Raw genomic sequence first — 22,924 nt, 5'->3', positions numbered from 1 at the left:
ACTTTTTCATATTTTGCACTAGGATTTATTTACTCAATTGGATATTTTGCACAAACTTTATTTTTGGATATTGGACTTTATTGGGACATAAGATGGACTAATGACAATCGATATTTGTAATTTGTAATTCATCACTAGCACTTTGTTCGTTATTATTAGCATATTACTATTCCTATTTGTATTTTTTAACGGTGAATACTTTATTGTTACTCCTTATCGGAGTGTTCTCACTTAGCACTTTGTCACATTATACACTTTAGCACAAACCGTTCTATACCCTTAGAGTAGCATCTAGGAGTTTGTTATGTTTTAGAATTTAATTCAATTTAATTCTATTTTTAGCCGTACAAGTTATTAAATTTTAACATTGGACCTTTTTTATATTACTTATTTTTTACACTGCATTTTTACATTGCTATTCTATATGTTAATTTGTTAACATGGATCCATGTCTCATGTATTATTAGTGTTATATCTTATATATATTTTTTATTTTTATGTTAAATTAAAGTTTTTATGTGATTTGAATGTAATAAACCTTTTGCAAACACATAGTCCACAGATATCCCAATCCTCATATTAGGTTCTCTAAATAATAATTAATTTTTATATTTATATTTTTAGATATTTTTATTATTTTTATAATTTTTACGTTTTATTGATCGACGTTCCTTAGTGATATTTGAGTCCAACCCGTACATAGACCTAGCCTTCTTTTAGGCGCTCCTTCCCAAACCACTCTATTCTAGCATATTTTACATTCCCCTGTTCTTCACCTAAAAAATAATGTATTTTGTATTATTAAATATATATTTCTATAGATATCTGCTAATGTTCATGTAAAATAGATATCTAGAATTTGAAGTTCAGCCCTGTTATCCATTTAGTAGAAAGCACATGCCCCATTTTTTTCACGGGGATTACCCCTTCTACTCAGTATTTTATTTTCAGAATTTAATTATAATGGTTTGTATTGTAATTTTTAAAGAATGCCAAATTGTTGCTTTATAGACTTTCTACAAACCAATGTCATCCATAACTCCCTTTCACAATATGAAAATGATTATCCATGGGATTTGGAAACTCTGCAGCCCACCGGGAAATCTCCTGGTGTCTTGGCAGGCCAATCCAACCATGTATATAGAAATAGTTATGTAGATATTTAAAAATATGCATTTACAATAAAAAGTACATTTTCTTGTGTGTGAAGAACATTGGAGTGTTAAATACCTACAGTAAATATACAGTAAAACACAAATACTTAAATACATATGTACACACACACACATATATATATATAATTATATATATATATATATATATATATATATATATATATATACACTCACTGTCGACTTTATTAGGTACACCTGTTCAACTGCTTGGAAACACAAATTGCTAATAAGCCAATCACCTAGCAGCAACTCAATGCATTTAGGCATCTAGACGTGGTGAAGTTGACTTGCTGAAGTTCAAATCAAGCATCAGAATGGGGAAGAAAAGGGATTTAAGTGACTTTAAATGTGGCATGGTTGTTGGTGCCAGACGGGTCGGTATTTCAAAAACTGCTGATCTACTGGTATTTTCGTGTACAACCATCTGTAGGGTTTACAGAGAATGGTCAGAAAAAGAAAAAATATCCAGTGAGCGGTAGTTGTGTGTATGAAAATGCCTTGTTGATGTCAGAGGTCAGAGGAGAATGGGCAGACTGGTACAAGATGATAGAAAGGCAACAGTAACTCAAATAACCACTTGTTATGTCATCTCTGAGTGCACAACACGTTGAACCTTGAAGCAGATGGGCTACAGAAGCAGAAGACCACACCGGGAGCCACTCCTGTCAGCTAAGAACAGGAAACTGAGGCTACAATTCACACACGCTCACCAAAATTGGACAATAGAAGATTGGAAAAATGTTGCCTGGTCTGATGAGTCTCGATTTCAGCTGCGACATTCAGATGGTAGGGTCAGAATTTGGTGTAAACAACATGAAAGCATGGATCCATCCTGCATTGTATCAACAGTTCAGGCTGGTGGTGGTGGTGTAATGGTGTGGGAGATATTTTCTTGGCACACTTTGGGCCCCTTAGTACCAATTGAGCATTGTTTAAATGCTACAGTCTACATGAGTATTGTTGCTGACCATGTCCATCCCTTTATGACTAAAGTCTACCCATCTTCTGTCACAAAGTTCAAATCATCTCAAACTGGTTTCTTGAACATGACAATGCGTTCACTGTAATAAAGTGGCCGGTGAGTGTATTTATACACATAATACACTTATTTAGACATGTTTATGTATGTATATATATGTTAAAGCCCTTTGCAGGCCTTTTTTGTCAAACACCTTAAACCATATATCTTTGAGCCCTTATCAGTTGTTTATTATTTTTAAATTTATTTTTATCATATAGTGTTTGTATGAGTGTAACTGTACTTTTAAGTGTGTTTATGTTGTGTTTAATGCAACTTTTGTTCTTCCCCTAGGCTAACCTATCAAGAGTAAATCTTGATTGCACTTGAGTGAATGTGTTTACTTTCAACTTGTAATAAGCGCTATTTACGTTGCACACAAAAAGTCAATACCTGATATTGATCATGCCACGCGTAATCTACCCCAAAGAGGTAAAGAAAGGCATATAAGGATGCTGCAGAAAAAAATAATTGCATGAAAATAAAGTTTTTAAAAATGAACAGAGGATACAGAAAAAAACATAAAACTAAAACAATAATAAGACAAAAATATTATCTGATTAATCTATTATGTATAAAACTGTGTGAAGACTATATAAAACTAGATGAAAAAATGTTGTGTTAAAGTGATGATAAATACTAGCATTTTTCAAATGCTAGGATTTACCAGTGCTACGAATAAAGGGGACTTTCAGTCATGAAGTATAAAATACTTCATGCTTAAAGTTCCTCTATTTGCCAGCAGCGTATGCCTATTTTATCATTGAGGTGATGTTAGCCAATAGTGTACTAGCCATACAGCAGAATGCCAATTGGGCCACGCGGCTATTGGCTAAGTAGTGGAAACGTCTCCATATTGAAAAAAAAAATCGTTCTGCCGTGGTAAGCCTGAGGCGCTCAGCTCGGCATATGCAGGCAAATAAAGGAACTTTCAGCATGAATTATTTTAAACTTCATGACTGAAAGTCCCCTTTATTTGCTGCATAACAAAAAAAAGAAACAGATGTCATTTATATGAGAATTAGTGGAGGGGGTTGTTGGGAGCTAAAGACATTTAGCCCAATTCTCTAAAGCTCTCTGGGTTGCAAGATTCTCTATGTCATCTCGCCAGTACTGTGACTTACTAGCAGTTTTTACCTTGAGGGCAGTGTGTCGCGTGTGCTCACTGCATTTAAGAACTTACTTAGAAGCTCTCAGTTTAGCTCTGTTTTAAAAGTAGCTTGAACACCCACTGCAATTGGAAAATAACAGACACTCCCCCTCCCCCTTCCTCTGCATATGAAAAGACTCTTTACACAAACAGGAGCAATCTGGAGTGGGTATACATCAGTATTCTCCTAAAACTTTGGAGCTTGGTTAGGAGTCTGAAAATCAGAGAAAAACTATACATTTAAAATAAACATGTATGGGCTATATAAATGGATCATCTACAAAACATTTATGCAAAGAAAAATCTAGTGTATAATGTCCCTTTAAAGGGACATTAAAGACTAAATTAATGCTAGATAGAATTATGCATTCAAAGAAAAGATTAGTCTTAGATTAGTCTTAGAACAACTTTATATATTTTGTAAAGTTTCATTAGCTGTTTAAATATTGACAAAATAAGTGTAAAGTTTTATTGTCTATAAAACAATGAGAGCTGCCATGATGTAATTAAGGTTCCCCTGAGAGAGTTTTTCAGAGTTTCCCCAAATCACAGATGATTTGGGTTAAACATAATCGGGCTGAATTATCAAGCTCTGAAAGGAGCTTGATGCCCAGGCTTGCCGTAAACAGCAGTTATGAAGCAGCGGTCTAAAGACCACTGCTCCATAACTTTTCAACCTGCTCTGCGGTAGGGATGGGCGAATGTTTAAAACGAATTTTGATACATTTGTTCGTATCGAATTTTGAATGTTTATATAACATTCTAACATTTTATTTTCAAATTTTCGTTTTCTAATTTTTCAATAAAATTCAAAAATATTTGTTCGAATAATAGAATGTTTAGCTATGTATTCATTCAATTTCGAAATGTAATATTCGAATTCGAATGTAACATTCGAATTCGAATGTGACATTCAAATTTGAAATAGTATTTCTAGTCTACAACTGTGTTTAATAAATGTAATATTCGAATTCGAATGCTACATTCGAATTCGAATGTCACATTCGAATTTGAAATAGTATTTCTAGTCTAATACTGTGTTTTAAATGTGATATTCGAATTCGAATTTGACATTCGATTCAAATGTGATATTTGATTCGAATGTGACATTCGAAATAGTGTTTCTAGTCTATAATTGTGTTTTATAAATGTAATATTCGAATTAGAATGTGATATTCGAATGTGACATTCGAATTTGAATGTGACATTCAAATTCGAATGTGACATTCGAAAACTGTAAATAACATTCGAAAATCGAATTTTTAAGAATATTCGTTCTTATCAACATTCTATTATGTAAATCGAATTTCTACAATAACATTCGATCTAACATTCGAATTCAAATATAAACACTTTCGCCCATCCCTACTCTGCGGGCTGATTGACACCCCCTGCTAGCGGCCTATTGGCCGCAAATCTGCAGGGGACTGCATTGCACAAGCAGTTCACAAGAACTGCTTGTGCAATGATAAATGCCGACAGCATATGCTGTCGGCATTTATCGATGTGCGGCGGACATGATAGGCTACATCGTATCATGTCCGCTCGCAGTTTCATAAATCAGCCCCATAGTCTCTGACCCTGAGGTTAAGAAATCTAGAATATCTGAAATAAGAGGGAAATTCCAACAGCGAGGTTATCAGCGAGGAACTTACTGACATTGAAAAGTCTTTAGATTGCCCCAGAACTTTATTCCCTAACAAAATAACAATAAACACAGAATCCTCTAGGATGAATTTTGTAAGTACATATAACACCATGAGCCGACAGATTTTTAAAATCATCAAAAATAATTAGTCTCTTTTACAGGAAGCCTGTCCTAACATAAAAGAGTTCAAGGAAGTCCCCAGGGACTCATTTCGGAAAGGTAAAACCATAGAAAAAAAACCTCTTTATTTTGGTAAACCTAGACAGGGAACATTTCCCTGTCTGGGATGCACCCAATGCAATAGTATGATTAAAAGCAATATGATTTCACATCCCAAAACTGGCAGGAAATTCTATATATCTGGACACTACACTTGTGAATCACCCTATGTGATATATGCCCTTAAATGCCTGTGTAGCCTACTGTACATATTAGAGACAACCCAGATGGTTAGGGATAGTGTCTGCTAACATAAGTCTACCATTAGAAATGAGTCCACTGCCCATCTTCCAGTACCAGTTCACTTTATTGAAATCGGACACCAAGCTAACCAACTTAGATTCATGGTTATAGACAAAGCCCCCAAAAATCCTAGGTGTGGGGATAGAATAAAAGATCTCCTCTATAAAGATGCTAAATGGATATGGTGCCTTAATACTATGTATCCAAAAGGCTGAAATAGAGATTTTAATTTTCTTCCATTTATTTATTAAGGTTTGTTTTCTTGTTTTGTTTAATAACTAATATGCTGCATAAAATATATTTTGTATTTTTGCATTCTTTGTAATAATGAGGTAATTTAGACTATGTTTTGCTGCCTTTGTTTTTAATAGGTATTCCAATTTCATCTTTCAGTGAGAGGGTTAAACCTACAGCTCAACAGTAAGCTCATCTGACATTTAGGTATGTAGTCATGTGATGTAACCCCTCCAAGTTATAGGTTATTGGTTACCTTTTTAGGTCTGTACCCTATAAGATGTATGTTTGTATCATTATGCACTAGCTTGAGAAAGGGACAGGTGTCCCGAAAAGTTGCTCTTCCAATAAAGGTTTCACTTATTTAAGTGTGCCACCATCATCTGTCGCTTTTTTGCAGTTGCATCACTAGGGGGTGTGGGGGGTGCGGACAGCACCCGGGTGACACACTCCAGGGGGTGACACCACTACCAGTGGCAGATTAACATAGGAGCTGCAACTGAGTCCAAGTCAAATGGTTATTTTTTTATTTTTTTTAAAGGGCTAGAGCCTAGGAAAGCAGGGCCAAGGGGTAAATGCTAAGCAGAGGCAGTGGGGTTAAGCACAACACGACACAGAGGCAGGATCGGCAGAGACTCGGGACTGCCCTTTTAATCCACCGTACAATTATTATTTGCATGTCTCTCACTGGGCAGGCTCTAAATGTATTATCCAATCCCGATTCTAGTAGGTGCAGAACATTAAGTCTCACGCTGAAAATGTTGTGACGTCACTGACGCTTTTTTTTTTTAAAAAAAAACTTGTATAAACCTGTGCACTGCCTGTAGCACACTAGACTCTGAAGGACAAACACTTGAAGATGAACCCCTTGCCCAGTCGATACACACAGCTGGTGCTGTGTGTTCAGCAGATGGAGGTCAGGAGAGGCTGGTCTGAGGGCTCTGAGCTTCCAGTGAACAAACATGAGGATCCCCATCTGAAATACTTACAAGTGGAGTTTCTCCCCCATTTCAGTGGTCTGTTTCTAACCATCCCCCCCTATGTCTCTCTTTTCCCTGTCTTTCTCTTATATATATATATATATATATATATATATATATATATATATATATATATATATATATATATATATATATATATATGATATATATATGATATATATATGATATATATCATATATATATATAATATATATATATATATATATCATATATAGGGGTAGAGAGAGAAGGGGGAAGAGAGACAGCTATATATGATATATTTAAGCTGTATGTATATTAATGATAAATATAAGATACTATATATATATAGATATATATATATATATATATATACATATATGATATATATATATATATACATATATATTTATGAGATATATATATGATATATGATATATATATATATATATATATAATTATTTATATATATATATATAAATATATGATATATATATATATATATATATATATATGATATATACAGTATATATATGATATATATATTATCTATCTCATCACATTTAGTGTCATATAGGATTTCTGATTTGCTAGTGATTTATTAGTAACATTTGTGAAAGAAAAAAAAAACATAACTGGGAGGTGGGTGACACCATAAGTTACCGCTCCGGGTGACACCAACCCTAGTGACGCCACTGTTTTTTTGTATACCTGTGGAGGCCAGCAGAGGGAGGCCTGGAAGGTGCGGCACCTACTTTACTGATTCAATCTAGGCTGTGGCCATTATGTGTTGTGCTGATCCTATGTGCTTGAAAGTAATTTAGGTTACCTTCTCTGCTGTGGCCAATTAGGGACAGTTATAAATAGGTCACTAGAGTGCACAGCCAATGGCTGTGTGGAATATAACAGTGGTCTGCACTTCCATTTCTAAAAGGAACTGGAAAGCTCACAATTTCAGAATGGAATTACAGGAAGAGGGGACAAAATAAAAAAATGAAAGTATATTGCAGCCTTTTTATTAGCTATATGATGTATCATTTTATATTACCCTCTCAAAGTGTTTAATATCCCTTTAAATAGCCGTACAGTCAGCTACAAAAATGACCAGATTGCTTCTGTCTGTCTCAGATACAGAGCTCCACTCGATCAAATATATAAGTGCAAAAGTGCAGGTGTCACAGAGATACCCACCAATCTTCCAATGTAATGAAAGACTTGATATTGAGGGAAATAGGGCAACGCAAAACCTTAATAATCACAGACCAGAAGGTACTAGTAAAGCACATATATTATAGTAAAAATGACAAGATAAAAAAAGCAGAAATGTAATAGCTTTCACTGAGTTCCAAAGTAAATTGAACCTTTTAAAGATAAGACCTTATTTTACATACAGATTAAGCACTATATAAACTCATTGATAAATAATTTTCCCATTCAAAGCAAAGAAAGAGTTATATTTAATATAATGGAAAGATGCCAGAATGAAAAATATAAATTATTATTTGTATATAAGCAACTATGAAATAAAGAGGTGAAAAATGGGGGGCGTGTCCGAACACCAACTAGAATGGCTGCTTTTCGTCTACGGCTGTGAATCTGGGCAGATAAATCCGCTGTTTATCGCTCATTAGCACTAAAATTCAAGGCTTCTTCAAGTACTACTGTGTTGTCTACCTCTAACGGAGCAGTATTTTACAGTTTTTTCCAGCCCTGCAGACCAGAACTTAGGAGGTACGCAGCGGAGGCCTAACATCGGCCTGGATCCTCATTCGCCCTCCCCAATTTCCTGATAAGTCAGGTTCGGCAGCTGAAATAGCTGAGCAGCTACAAGAGCTGAATTTAAGCCGTACAACACAGCAAACACTGTGAACTTTATCATACTAATGGAGTTGAACCACGTAAAACTGCTGAAGTTGGTAGACTGTTTATTTCAAGACCACATTTCGCGCTTTACAGAGACCTTACATCTAACATGGGGGAGTGTGAGTAAAACCGTGACACCAAGGTTACTGCTCACTTCGGAGGGCAACTCGGCTCTGCCACTAGACACCCATTTAATGGAACCTGTGGAGACAATATGCCAGGTAGATAGAGTGGCGACAACCTCCCGGGGCAGCGGAAGCAATATAGCAGTACATGGTGCAGCTGACAGGTCGGTACAGAAGGAGAGTGAGGAGGTCGCTAAGACAAGACATGGGGTTATGCCCTGTGATCCGGCTACCATTAAGACCCTCTCCAGGACCCCAAATCAAGGACAAAATAAGGAGAGAGATCATATGAGTGAAATGGCGTATGGTCAAAGCCCTGACTCCCAGCTGTTCAGAGACGTCCTGGGCGAGTTGTTGTCTAACACCCGCTGTGGATCTCAGAGTTCAACACTGGAGCAGTGGTCACTTAAATTAGAGGGACTCCTCGGTGCAGAATACGAGTCACACTACAAGATCACCTCTGCACTCGAGATCCACCTGAGCGGACTCAAATTGTTTCTGTGCCACAGATCAGGAGTGGGGTAACTTATTATTCTATTATTTAGGAGTCAATTAATCACTTGGTGGGACTGATATACTGACTCTCACATCTCGATGGATGTTACTTGTTAGCTGTGTCCCGTTTATATTTAGTGTTTCCACTCTGTTTATAGGTGCTTACTGATGGCCACAAAAGTTTGTCTGTACTTTATCTTAAGTTAATAATATGTGTTTGATAGGTTATATCCCACCTTTACTACTAGTTAGCTACGTACAGCTCATGGAGACTCAATCCGCCTGGGATGATATGATATTATGCACAGAGTTCAACTTGTAACAATTCCCCCATTTGTGCCACCCCATGGACTCCTTGCTTACTGTTTTTACTTATTAATTAGTGCTAACCTTAAAGGGACAGTATACACTCATTTTCATATAACTGCATGTAATAGACACTACTATAAAGAATAAGATGCACAGATACTGAAATAAAAATCCAGTATAAAACTGTTTAAAAACTTACTTAGAAGCTGTCAGTTTGGCTCTGTTGAAAAGGTAGCTGGAAAGCCCACTGAAAGTGGCAAATGAGACACTCCCCCCTCCCCCTTCTTTTGCATATGAAAAGACCCTTTACACAAACAGGAGCAAGCTGAAAAAGGTAGCTGACAGTATTCACATAAAACTTTGGGGCTTGGTTAGGAGTCTGAAAATCAGAGCAATGTTATTTAAAAATAAGCAAAACTATACATTTATTTTTAAAAACAAACTTTATGGGCTATATAAATAGATCATCTACAAGACATTTATGCAAAGAAAAAATGAGTGTATAATGTCCCTTTAATCTTCTTTTCAGGTCTATTGATAGTCTAAATTCATTTACACCCTCTGCCCTTACAAGCATTAATAACCAGGTGGTACAACTCCTCTGATATTAGTATACCATCTTGAATATGTATATCTATAGATCCATATCCCCTAAGATGGTATATCGTTAGATTAGAAAGACCAATCTCAGACCTCCTTTCACAGTTTGTAAAATTATTATTTACAGTTGCCCAACCAAGGTTTTTCTTTTTTCTTTCTTTTTCTAGCATATCACTGTTGATGGTGTTGGTTTTCTATTATTCTAGTCCATATTGATTACATTCCCATGTATATATGCGGCAGGGGTCCAAGAGTGGCCCTATATATTCAATAATCACTGAGTGACCCCTATAACCCCTCTTTCTACTCTTTCCTTATGTTAAGAGTACATGTGAAGCCATTGTTTACTTTAAGAGGGAACCTGTTTTTTTCCAAAAGCCTTTATATTTCAATTTGGGGGTCACTCCTAATTCTTATTGTATCATCTATAGTTATATAAATAGAAAAGAGGATAATATAGCTAATGTGGGCATAATAATGTTTATATTTCTCTGTAATATGATATGAGTAATTTAACACACTCTGTAAGATTTATTTGATTGCTTGCAATTTTTGTTGCTACCCTCTGTAATTTAATAAGAAGGGTTTGGCTTCTTGTTAAGTATAATTTTTTATTTTACTTTTTGCCTTACACTTTGTATCTGTAAATTTGTAAGCTTTTATCCTCAATAAAAATATTTGAGAAAAAAAAAAAAAGAGGTGAAAAATTGTTTTGAAAGCTTGGAAGCAAAATGGAAAAAAGCTGTAGGCCAATGGGGGAATGATACGTCAATTTTGCATAGTATCAAAAAAGTCAGAAACACTACACTAACAATAAATATGAGGGAATGTCATACGGGATTACTACATATGGATTATATAACTCCAACAAGAACAGCAAAATGGAACCCTGTTTGTGTGAAATGCGGAAGACAGGAGCCAGATGTCATTCATTGCATTGGAAGATTTGCTAGTTTTAGGGGGAGTCTAAACCTAGGTAGGCTCAAACTGCTTTCTAAACCGTTGAAAACCGCCTCTTAGCTCAGAGCATTTTGAAAGTTTTTCACAGTTAGACAGTACTAGTTCATGTGTGTCATATACTGTAGATAACATTGTGTTCACTCCCGTGGAGTTATTTAGTAGTCTGCACTGATTGGCTAAACTGCATGTCTGTCAAAAGCACTTAGATAAGGGGGAAGTCTGCAGAGGCTTAGATACAAGGTAATCACAGAGGTAAAAAGTATATTAATATAACCGTGTTGGTTAAGCAAAACTAAGGAATGGTTAATAAACATATAATCTATCTTTTTAAATAAAAAAACTGGAGTAGACTGACCATTTAAGTTTAATTTTGACTTTATCATCCCTTTAAAGGCATGTTGCCTGAAAATGTAAATTTGTATTGTACCTATATGTTATAAATAAAGTTTTAAAGGACACAGTACTGGGGAGCTTATTGTAAGCTGGGTCAAATTGTATAAGTGATGTGAACACTTGCACCTTATTTGTGAATAACGAAGATAGCGACATATAGAATATTTCCTATTTGCTGTTAGTAATGCAGTCATTTTCAGATGATGCAAGTACTGCTTGCAGCAAAATCTTTATTTAAGACAGGAAGATGTATGCATTCTTTCTATTCTCCTGACAATCTACCTTGTTATTAAATGAAAAATATATATTATGTTTGTATGAATTAAAAGGAAGCAAAATTTTGACAGATGCTGGCATTTTTCATTTACTTAATTGTTATTTGAGCCAGACTTGTCTGAGCCAATCAGATTACACCATTCCCTTGATTCATGTATAATACATGGGTTTTTTTTGGAGCAAAAGTCAGCATATAATTCCAGTTGATGCTATTGCTGGCCATCTTTCAGACCATGAGGCCTATTTATTAAAGGTCTGTCGCTCTCCGTAAGGTCTGTCGCTCTCCGTAATCAGCATTGCACCAGCAGCTCTTGTGAGCTGCTGGTGCAACGCCGCCCCCTGCAGCCTCGCAGCCAATCGGCCGCTAGCAGGGGGGTGTAAATCAACCCGATCGTACTCGATCGGGTTGAATTGTGGCGATCTCTGTCCGACTGCTCAGAGCAGATGGACAGGGTTATGGAGCAACGGTCTTTAGACCGCTGCTTCATAACTGCTGTTTCTGGCGAGTCTGAAGACTCGCCAGAAACACAGGCCCTCAAGCTCCATACACAGCTTGATAAATGGACCTCCATGGCTGATGTTGATGCTGGTGCCACTCAACCTGGTACACAAAACAAATTGAGTACCAGGTCATTTTGATTGCTGGGTGGACACAAACACACAAAGACATTAAAGGAATAAAATGTATTTAAACCAGCAAATGCTTTCATATAAAATAATATTATATATATAAAAAGTTGCACAAAACACATCAAAATTATAATTAAAAGTATAGTTACACTCATAATAACACTATCAAATAAAAAGTATTAAATACAAATATTACATAAAAAAGTTATAAGGGCTGAAAGATATGAGGTCTCAGGTGTTAGGAAAAATGCATGCAAAGGGTTTTAACATGGAGATACATACATATACATGTCTAAGATGTATATGTATATATATATCCTATAATATAAAAGGCCAAGTGTGTTTGTCTGAGGCTGTCATGCGCAGTAGAGATAGTATGAGGACAAACACACCTGTCCTTACCTGACATGCTGTTTGTAGGCGTGACTGGACGGGAGTGTGGGCATGACCGACGGGAGCGTGGGCGTGGCAGGGCGTGGCAGGGCGTGCCAGGGCGGGGGTGTGGTCGGCGCGAGACAGAGGGGAGAGAAATAGAGAAATAGAAAGAGAGGGGGAGAGACAAAAAGAGATAGGAAAGAGCTAAAGAGAGGGGGAAGAGCAGAAGAGGGGGGGAGAGAGCAAAATAGAGGGGCAATAGCCAAAGAGAGGGGAAAGAGCAAAATAGAGGGAAGAGAGAGAAAAAGAGAGGGGGGAGAGAGAGAACAAAAGAGAGGGGGAGAGAGAGATTAAGAGGGGGAAAGATAGAGAGCAAAAGAGAGGAGAAGAGAGAGAGAAAAAGAGAGGGGGAGAGAGAGCAAAAGAAGAGAGGGGAGAGAGAGGGGAGAGAGAGGAGGGGGGAGAGAGGGGGGGGGAGAGAGAGCAAAAGAGAGAGGGGGAGAGAGAGCAAAAGAGAGGGGGAGAGAGAGCCATAGAGAAGGGAAGAGAGAGCAAAAGAGAGGGATGGAGAGAGAGCGAAAGAGAGGGGAAAGAGCAAAAGAGAGGGGAAAGAGCAAAATAGAGGGAAGAGAGAGAAAAAGAGAGGGGGGAGAGAGAGAGAGAGAGCAAAAGGGAGGGGGAGAGAGAAAATAAGAGGGGGAAGAGAGAGAGCAAAAGAGAGGGGAAGAGAGAGAGCAAAAGAGAAGGGGGAGAGAGATCAAAAGAGAAGGGGGAGAGAGAGCAAAAGAAGAGAGGGGAGAGAGAGAGGGCGGAGAGAGAGGAGAGGGGAGAGAGGAGGGGGAGAGAGAAAAGGGAGAGGAGGGGGGAGAGAGAGGGGGGAGAGAGAGAAAAAGAGAAGGGGGAGAGAGAGCAAAAGAGAGGGGGGAGAGAGCCATAGAGAAGGGAAGAGAGCAAAAGAGAGGGATGGAGAGAGAGCAAAAGAGAGGGGAAAGAGAGAGCAAAAGAGAGAGGAAAGAGCAAAATAGAGGGAAGAGAGAGCAAAAGAGAGGGGAGAAAGAGAGCAATAGAGAGGGGGAGAGAGAGAGCAAAAGAGAGGGATGGAGAGAAAGAGCAAAAGATAGGGATGGAGAGAGATAGCAAAAAAAGGGGAGAGAGACAGAGCAAAAGAGAGGGGGAGAGAGAGCACAAAAGAGAGGGGGAGAGAGCGCAAAAGAGAGGGGGAGAGAGAGAGCACAAAAGAGGGGGGGAGAGAGAGTGTGCAAAAGAGGGGGGGAGAGAGAGCGCAAAAGAGAGAGAGAACGCAAAAGGGAGGGGGGAGAGAGCGTAAAAGAGAGAGGGGAGAGAGAGCAAATAGAGGGGGGAGAGAAAGCAAAAGAGAGGGGGAGAGAGGGAGCAAAAGAGAGGGGGGAGAGACAAAGCAAAAGAGAGGTGGAGCAAGAGAGAGCACAAAAGAGAGGGGGAGAGAGCACAAAAGAGAGGGGGAGAGAACACAAAGGAGAGGGGGAGAGAGAGCAAGGGATGGGACCGCTGTACTGCAAAAATGGCCTGTATAAACGGGCTTTAGGACTAGTATATATATATATAAATATAAAAAGTGTATACTGCGCTATACAAAGTCTTAAGAGTCCAAAACTCTCCAGTTCCAAAGTCTGTGCACCATCCAACAACCACTGTGCTGTTTAACCCCTGAACTGCTGGATAGGCTGAGTCTTGCCTGTCTTTTCGTTCACAGCTGATTTTAAGGACAGCCTTGTTTTCCGTGAGTTTTACTTACCTCATTTCATACCTCTTCCACTTGACGCTGGGATAAGAAGACTACTGGCTAAGTTTGGTCTGATAGGGAAATATCCCACAAGCATTACATTATACTTGGGCCATGGACCCAAATGAGGTGGCTAGAACAATTTCTCTTCAGGGACAAATGCTGGGAACCCACGCCTCACACCTGCAATGCCTGGATTCCAAATTGGAGACTATTACTGCTATGCTCTCCTCACTTGTAGCAGAGAACAATTCTGCTCCTGTTGCCACAGAGCCTGTTCCTGCTAGTACCGCAACCTCCTCCCCTGCTTCTGGTAGCATAACACCCAGATACCGTTGACCGACAAGTTTGATGGCACTACAGACTGTAGGGGTTTTCTCAACCAGTGCAGACTGCATTTTCGCAATGACCCCCATACCTTCCAATCTCATCAGTCAAAGGTTACCTTTATCATTTCTTTGTAAAAAGACAAGACGCTACCCTGGGTCTCTCCCCTTTTGGAACAGAGTGCTTAACTCCTGAATGATGCTGATACCTTTATTTCTGCATTATCTTCCGTATTTCGGAATGGTCGCAACTTCTGCTGCAGAGTACGCTCTCTTGGATCTCCGCCAGAGCAATAGATCTGTGGCACAATACGCCATTGAATTTTGCACCTTAGCACTTGAGACCAGTTGGGATTGCAGTGCTCTCAAGGCGGCCTTCTGGAGAGACCTGCATGAGCGCTTCAAGGATGAGCTCACTTATCGTGATGTTCCCTCTTTCCTGGATGATTTTATAGCACTCTGCATCAGTCTGGATTCACGCTTTCAGGAAAGACAAGCTGAGAGAGAGAGAGAACTTGCAGGATCCTTCCCTCTCGTCCTCTTACCCATCCAGCCACTAGACTGTCCTCTACCTCTTCAGCAGCACTACACAATCCTCCTCTCCTGCCGGGGCTGGGTTCTTTTCTGTCGGTAAAAAAGATGGTGGTCTGAGACCCTGTATCGACTACAGAGCCCTAAACAACATAACGGTCAAGAATCGTTATCCTATTCCCTTGATCACTGAATTATATGATTTACTCCAAAATGCTTGCTACTTTACAAAATTAGATCTTCGTGGGGCATACAATCTCATTCGTATCTTCCCGGGACATGAGTGGAAGGCTGCCTTCAACATGAGATCAGGGCATTATGAGTACCTCATAATGCCTTTTTGGCTGTGCAATGCCCCTGCTGTCTTTCAAGCATTCACCAATGATGTCTTCCGTGACCTGTACTGTGACCTGTACTGTGATCGTCTATCTGGATGACATCCTCATATTATCCACCACTTGAGCACCATGAGCATTTGAAAATGGTGCTTCTTCATCTCAGAAACAATACTCAGGTAGCCAAATTGGAGAATTGTGAATTCGATCAAGTCCGGATTCAATTCCTTGGATATATCATCTCAAAAGAAGGTATCGCCATAGATTCCACTAAGCTAACAGCAGTTCTGGAATGGCCTTAGCCCATCACATTGAAGGAGTTACAGAGATTCTTGGGATTTTCCAACTATTATCGCATTTATAAATAATTTTTTCAAGATTTTTGCTCTACTCTCTGAGCTGACTAAACGAAACAGAGACTGTAAGAATTGGCCTCCAGTAGCTGTGGATGCTTTCTCTCATCAGAAAACAGCCTTTTGTACTGCTCCTGTGCTACGTCATCCTGATCCTGATTTACAGTTCACCTTAGAGGTTGATGCCTCTGAAATAGGAGCTGGCACTGTCTTAACCTAAAGAGACCCTTCAACCTCCAAATTGCATCCTGTGACTTTTTTCTTTAAGTGGTTCTCTCCTGCAGAGAGGAATTACGACGTGGGAAATTGTAAACTCCTAGCCATCAAGATGGCTCTTACTAAATGGTGTCACTGTCTAAAGGGTTCTACCAACCCCATTCAGATACTTACGGATCATAAGAACCTGACGTACTTAGAGACTGCCCATCGACTCAATTCTCGACAGGCCAGGTAAGCCTTATTCTTTTCCCATTTTAACTTTATAGTCTCTTACCTTCCTGGGACCAAAAATAAAAAGGCTGATGCCCTTTCCCGTCAGTTTCTTTAGTCTAATGACTCTTCTGAAGCTCCTATCGAACACATCATTCCTCCTTCCTGTGTGGTTGCTCAGTTTAACACCTCTCTTCTTCAAAGACTGCAACATGCCCAGTCAAGAAAATCTTCTGAAGCCCCTGCAGCTCCTGAGATTCTTTATGTTCCTCCAAACTGTCACTCTCCTGTGCTATCCTGGGCTCATGACACCAAGCTATCTTGTTATCCTGGTTTGACAAGAACCTTTAAACACCTTTCCCAACACGTGTGGTGCCCTACCATGAAGTCGGACTCTCAGGATTATGTCAAGGCTTGTCAAACTTGTGCTGTTAATAAGACTCCCAGTTCCCTACCTCATGGCCTACTTCAACTATTGTACATACCTAAACAACCATGGACACACATTGCCATGGATTTTGTTGATGATCTCCCTCCTTCTGACCATCATACAGTCTGGGTTGTGATGGATCGGTTCTCTAAACTGGCTCATTTTGTACCTTTACCTAAGTTACCTACAGCCCAAGAATTGTCAACTCTTTTTCTGTTACACGTGGTACGACTCCATGGTATACCTATAAATATCGTCTCTGACAGAAGACCTCAATTTGTTTCTACCTTTTCTCTTCTCAACGATGCTCTCCTTTCCAGACTGCAGCTGGTTATCAACCTCGTGTTTTTCTTCTTTCTGCTCAGTCTACAGGAGTCCCTGCTGCAGAACATCACTTCATTGACCTTACTACCCATTGGCAATGCATACGCTCTCAGTTACAATCAACTGTCTCCAGATACAAGAGGTTTGCCTCTACCCGACATATCCACTTACATCAACCTTGTCACAAATTAGGGCTTTGGTATATTGGTCCTTATAAAGTCATCAAAAGACTTTCTCCTGTTGCCTACAGAGTGGCCTTGCCTAAGTCCTTGCACATTCACCCAGTCTTTTACATCTCCTTGCTAAAACCCTACATCATGAATAGGTATACTCGACTCAGATGTCCTCCTCCTCCACTCCTGATTCATGGTGAACTGGAGTATGAGGTTGCCAAAATCCTGGACTCCAGTATCAAGTGCAGACAACTCCAGTACCTTGTGCACTGGAAGGGTTACTCTGTGGCAGAGCATTCCTGGGTCCCTACCCGTGATGTGCATGCTTCCTCTTTGGTCTCCAGGCTCCATGCTGCTCTCCCTTTGAAGCCAACTCTAGTTCACAGAGGTAACCCTTGAGTGGGGGGCTATGTCACGCCATGCTGCTCCTTTCTTCCGTTGCACCGCTCTGTTGCTATGGCTGTTGTCATAGACGTGGCAGTTGCTGTGAGTGAGTGGTCATGATGTCAACACTGCATGTCAATTCCCCTCTCATGCCGGTTGGATCCTCATAGTCTCCTTGGCGTGAATCCATGCCTATGTAAGTACCTACGTACCATATACACACTGCCCAAGTATAGGACTTACTCTGTGTGCTCCTGGGTGCTATTTACTACTGCTGCTTGATTACCTTATTGTTGCTAAACTTTGCCTGTCTGACCACTCTGCTGTTTAACCCCTGAGCTGCTGGATACCTTGTTGCTGAACTTTGCCTGCCTGACCACTTTGCTGTTTAACCCCTGAACTGCTGGATACCTTGTTGCTGAACTTTGTCTGTCTGACCACTCTGCTGTTTAACCCCTGAACTGCTGGATAGCCTTATTGTTGCCGAACCTTGCCTGTCTCCGACCTCTCTGCTGTTTTTTCCTGTACAGCTGATTTTAAGGACTGTCCTGTTTTCCATCAGTACTACTTACCTCATTTCATACCTCTCATTTTGTTCTGGGATATTTCCTTATCCTTCCACTTGACGCTTGGATAAGAAGACTACTATCCAAGTTTGGTCTGATAGGGAAATATCCCACAAGCATTTCACGATTAAATCATAAGATTAATTTTTCACACATGGCTTCTTCATTTTGACTTTATTTTTATTAAAGGGACACTGAACCCAAATTTTTCTTTCGTGATCCAGATAGAGTATGCATTTTTTTATATATATTTTTTTCCCCTAGCTTCAAGATATTCATATCGAAAGAGGTAAAACATAGTGAAATAGTGCTTATTCTTTTTCACAGAATATTAATGTAAATTAAACTTTCAGATGCAACATATACCGTGATTTACATTATTTTGTCATACTATATCTTATCTTTTAAGTAACAGCCTGAACAATAGTTGAATTTCACCCTTTCCTTCCCTTCCCGTCTTAAGTCAATTATTCACATAGAAATCAACCAACCTAACATACCTTATCAACTAGGGGAAGGAGGGCCTAAACAATCAAACAGCGCTAGGCATATTAACACCAAAAACACAACATGTAACCATCACCAAAAAAAAAAAAAAGAGAGAGTGAGAGGAGAAAGAGGAAAAAAAAAAAAGAGAAAAAAAAGGGAAGAGGAGGGGGGGCCGAGAGATGAGCAAGGGGGACTACCATAGTCCCAGCAGTACCAGTTCTGAGTTCCTAAATGGGTATATCATATATTCTCTTTCATTCAGTGGGAATATTTTAATAAAAATTGTCCATTTTTTAAAGAAATTTTCAATGTCATTCTCTTCTTCTATGTTAATGTCTCTTTGCTCTATCATATATTGCTTTTTTAGGCAATTTTTAAGCTCATTTATACTGGGACTTGCCCTCCCTTTCCATTTTTTGAAAATTAAATATCTTGCCGCTAGAATAATCATATTAACTATTTTATTATGCTTCCGAAGGTCTTTCGTTGCTTCCCATAGAAAGATTACAGAGATTATGTCTAACTTCAGAGGTGAGATTTTTAAAACTTGGTTAATCCAGTATTCTATTTTAGCCCAGAAATTTTTAATCTTAGGGCATTCCCAGATCATATGGATAAGGTCTGCCGATGGTAGTGAGCATTTTGGGCATATACAGAAATTAATATTCCCACATCTTGTCCCTTTAGAGTATGCATTTTTAAGCAACTTTCTAATTTACTCCTATTATCAATATTTCTTCATTCTTTTGCTATCTTTATTTGAAAAAGAAGGCATCTAAGCTTTTTTTTTTTGGTTCAGCACTGTGGACAGCACTTTTGTATTGCAACCTCAGAGGCAGTGGACCAGTTGAGGAGCAACAGTCTTAAGACCGCTGCTTCATAAGTGCTGTTTCCGGCGAGCCTCAAGGCTCGCGCAGAAACAGGGGCATCAGGGGCCATTTGGCCCTTGATAAATCGGCGCCTATGTATTAAACCTAAACCAAAGAACAAATTGAAATCCCAAACTGCATTGATTCAATAAAGTTTTCTGGTATCCAATGTAAAAATCCAATAAGATTCCTGTCTAGCAGGCCATTTCTATCCCCTCCTCTGATGTTTTTGGGGACATGATCCATTATTATTAATGACAATTGTTCTAGAGGATGTTGATGTTCTGTGAAATGTTTGGCAACTGGGGTCTTATTGTTTGCCATTCTGCTGATTATGTTATTTTTTTTTTCATTTATTTTGTAGGCAAATAATGTTTATCTTTAGGGTTATTGCAATATGTTGTCATGGTATGAGTGTTGTACATCTACTATCTAAATTTAACATTACAGTTTCAATTAAAGGGACATTGTAGTGTCATTAGATCATATAATGTTAGCATAAACAACTCTGCAAATCTATGTGTTTAACCCTCGTAAAGTGGTTAAACAAAGTTAAAGTATTGCTTGTGAGCTGCAGATAACTGACAAAGCTGGTGAGCAAACAAGCAGAGGAAGAATTAGGGCATGTCATTTATGCACCAAATGTCCCTTTTCTTCCCTTGGATGTCTTTTACTGAAAGGGGTCCATGTGTATGTAAGTAAACTGATTTGATTGATGTTTGAGCTGTGCTTCCAAGTGGACAGGTTTAAAGGCTTAAATCATTCAGATAACTCTTACAATTAAAATGCGCTTGTACATTAGAGCTAATTTACATCATATGAAATACGAGAGAATAGTTATCTGTTTAACCCAGTGCACCCCTGCAAATCAACAAGCGTCAGATTGAAAGGGTAAGCAAAAATTTATAGCTTGCAGCCTGCAAGCAGCGAGGTGTAGACATGTGATAGAAAGAGATTTACAGATGCGACTTGTATTTAATCACACTAGCTGCTCATGAAAGAGAGACATTTTTATATCTGTGTCATCAAACAAGGGACCGGGTGGAAAATATTGTTTTAAAATTGCACTATAATAATAGAAAAAGATCTGCTTTTGTGGATGCACTGACATTTTATTTCTTTATATTTATCTAACTTTACAATATTTTTATGTCTACTACATCCTTTTTTTTTAAAGAAATATTTTTTCTTTTCTTTATAAACTAGCCTGATCACTGCATCTTTGTAATCTAAGTGAATCTTCATGGCACTAGCATCTAATAGATGATAAGCATAGTAGATTAAAGAATTTGTTTAAAATTAATTCCTTGATGAAAAACATGATGGATAATATATTTCTATAGAGATTAAAGGGGCATTAAAGTCCCTCTAATTATCATTGCCACCATTTTGGAACCTAAGTTATACTGAAGGTATCTGAAGAAAAGTAACTGCAATGTGTAAATACATCAGCACTGGATACTATGAATAATTACAACATGGTGGCAGACATAACTAAATGGAGTGGGGAATAAGTAATCATAATACTATGCAAATAAAATGTAACATTTTGCATTACACCAAATTATCGTTTACAATCCCTAGTCAATGTTCAGAACATTGTTCAGAAACAAAGTTGTAAAACTTTATCTATAAACTATAAATATAATATATTATTTACAAAATTATTAAAGGACCACTATACACAGTACAATTGCATAATCAATAAATGCATAATAATGCAAAGTAGATTTTTTTTTCCTGACAAATTTCAGATAGTTACATTTTCCTTCCTAACGCATTATGTGACAGCTATCAGCCAATCACAAAATGCAAATAATGTATTTATATCTTAGGAATCTTGCACATGCTCAGTAGGAGCTGGTGCCTCCGAAAGTGTGCATATAAAAAGGTTGTGCACATTTAAATAATGGTAATGAACTGGAAATTTGTTTAAAACTGTGTCCTCTATCTGAATCATGAAAGTTTAATTTTGATTTGACTGTCTCTTTAAGATATATTTACAGTAAACAACAATATTTAAACAAAAATATAATAACAGATCAAGGGAAATATAAACTTCTATATTTACTCCTGACTGCCAGGATTTTATTTTAATGTTTGTGGTGACAATGGTGACTATTGCCACATGCGTCTGGTCCTTTGCTTTTCATTGTCCTCTGCTGATCAGGGTGCATTATCTTATCCCACTAAGATCAATACACAATCTGACATTACAAGCGGATGGTTACAAATATTTAACCAGAGCTTCTTAGCGTGCATTATACTTCTGATTACAAGTGCAGCGAGTACTATTCACACTATCAACGATGTGGTCAAGTGCAATCCAAAATACTGCTGTAAAATAAATATAGTGCTTTTTGAGACCTGAAGTAAACCATTATTATTACTAGTGTAGCACAGGACTACATGAAGAACTCTACTATTTGCTCTTCGTTTGCTTAACTCACCATCATATTAGCGCAAACTAACAAGTTGACTGCTTGATAGCTTGGAAATCTGGCGGATTGAGGTTCGCGTCACTTGAAAAATGCACAGAGATGAATGAAATCGAACCTTGGCAATTAAGATTCAATCACAACGAGATGAGCAGCATTGTTAGATTCTTAACAGCTTAATAACTTTGTAAAGAGAAAAAGGCATCTAAAATGACACGTAGATTGCACATATTGAAAATTAAAGCTTTAATAAATGGAGCACTATGGCATAACAGCTGTGTTTGCTATCACTTTAATTCATCTAAAAGCTCAGAATAAAAGGTGGTGATAAATACCCTAGAGCATGATATGACTTTTCTCCACAGGACTATCAAGTTTTTACCACGATCTTTAACCTAATGAAATGACCAGGCTGTGAGAGAGCCGTGAAAGTGGTGTGAGAAGCTGTCTCCACGTCAGCTTGTGAATAAGTCTGCTAGGAGGCTTGTGAGAAATTCCCAGCACATGGTATTTAGCACCTTTTAATCAGGCGCTTTATCCTAAGTGTATTTCATCTTTTTCTACCTAATACTGGAATCATTTTGGAAGTTAAAGCATACTTTTGGTACCCTCCTATTTACTTTATTTTTTTTTCTGCAGATTTGGCATATCCATTGCAAGATTTTATTTTGTTATTTCAGGATGGACTGAGGCCATGGGGCCAATTTATCAAACGGTGCTGTGTCACTGAGAAACACGTTGCTGTTGTTTTAAGTTTTTAATAAACCTTTTTTTTTTTTTTTTTAAATCTATTTATTGAGTTTTTTCTTACAAACATACATGAATGCAGACAAAAAAGAAAGC

Source organism: Bombina bombina, chromosome 1 (genome assembly GCF_027579735.1).
Source record: "Bombina bombina isolate aBomBom1 chromosome 1, aBomBom1.pri, whole genome shotgun sequence".
In the NCBI taxonomy this organism is placed as follows: Eukaryota; Metazoa; Chordata; class Amphibia; order Anura; family Bombinatoridae; genus Bombina; species Bombina bombina.
This window is presented reverse-complemented; position numbering follows the sequence as displayed.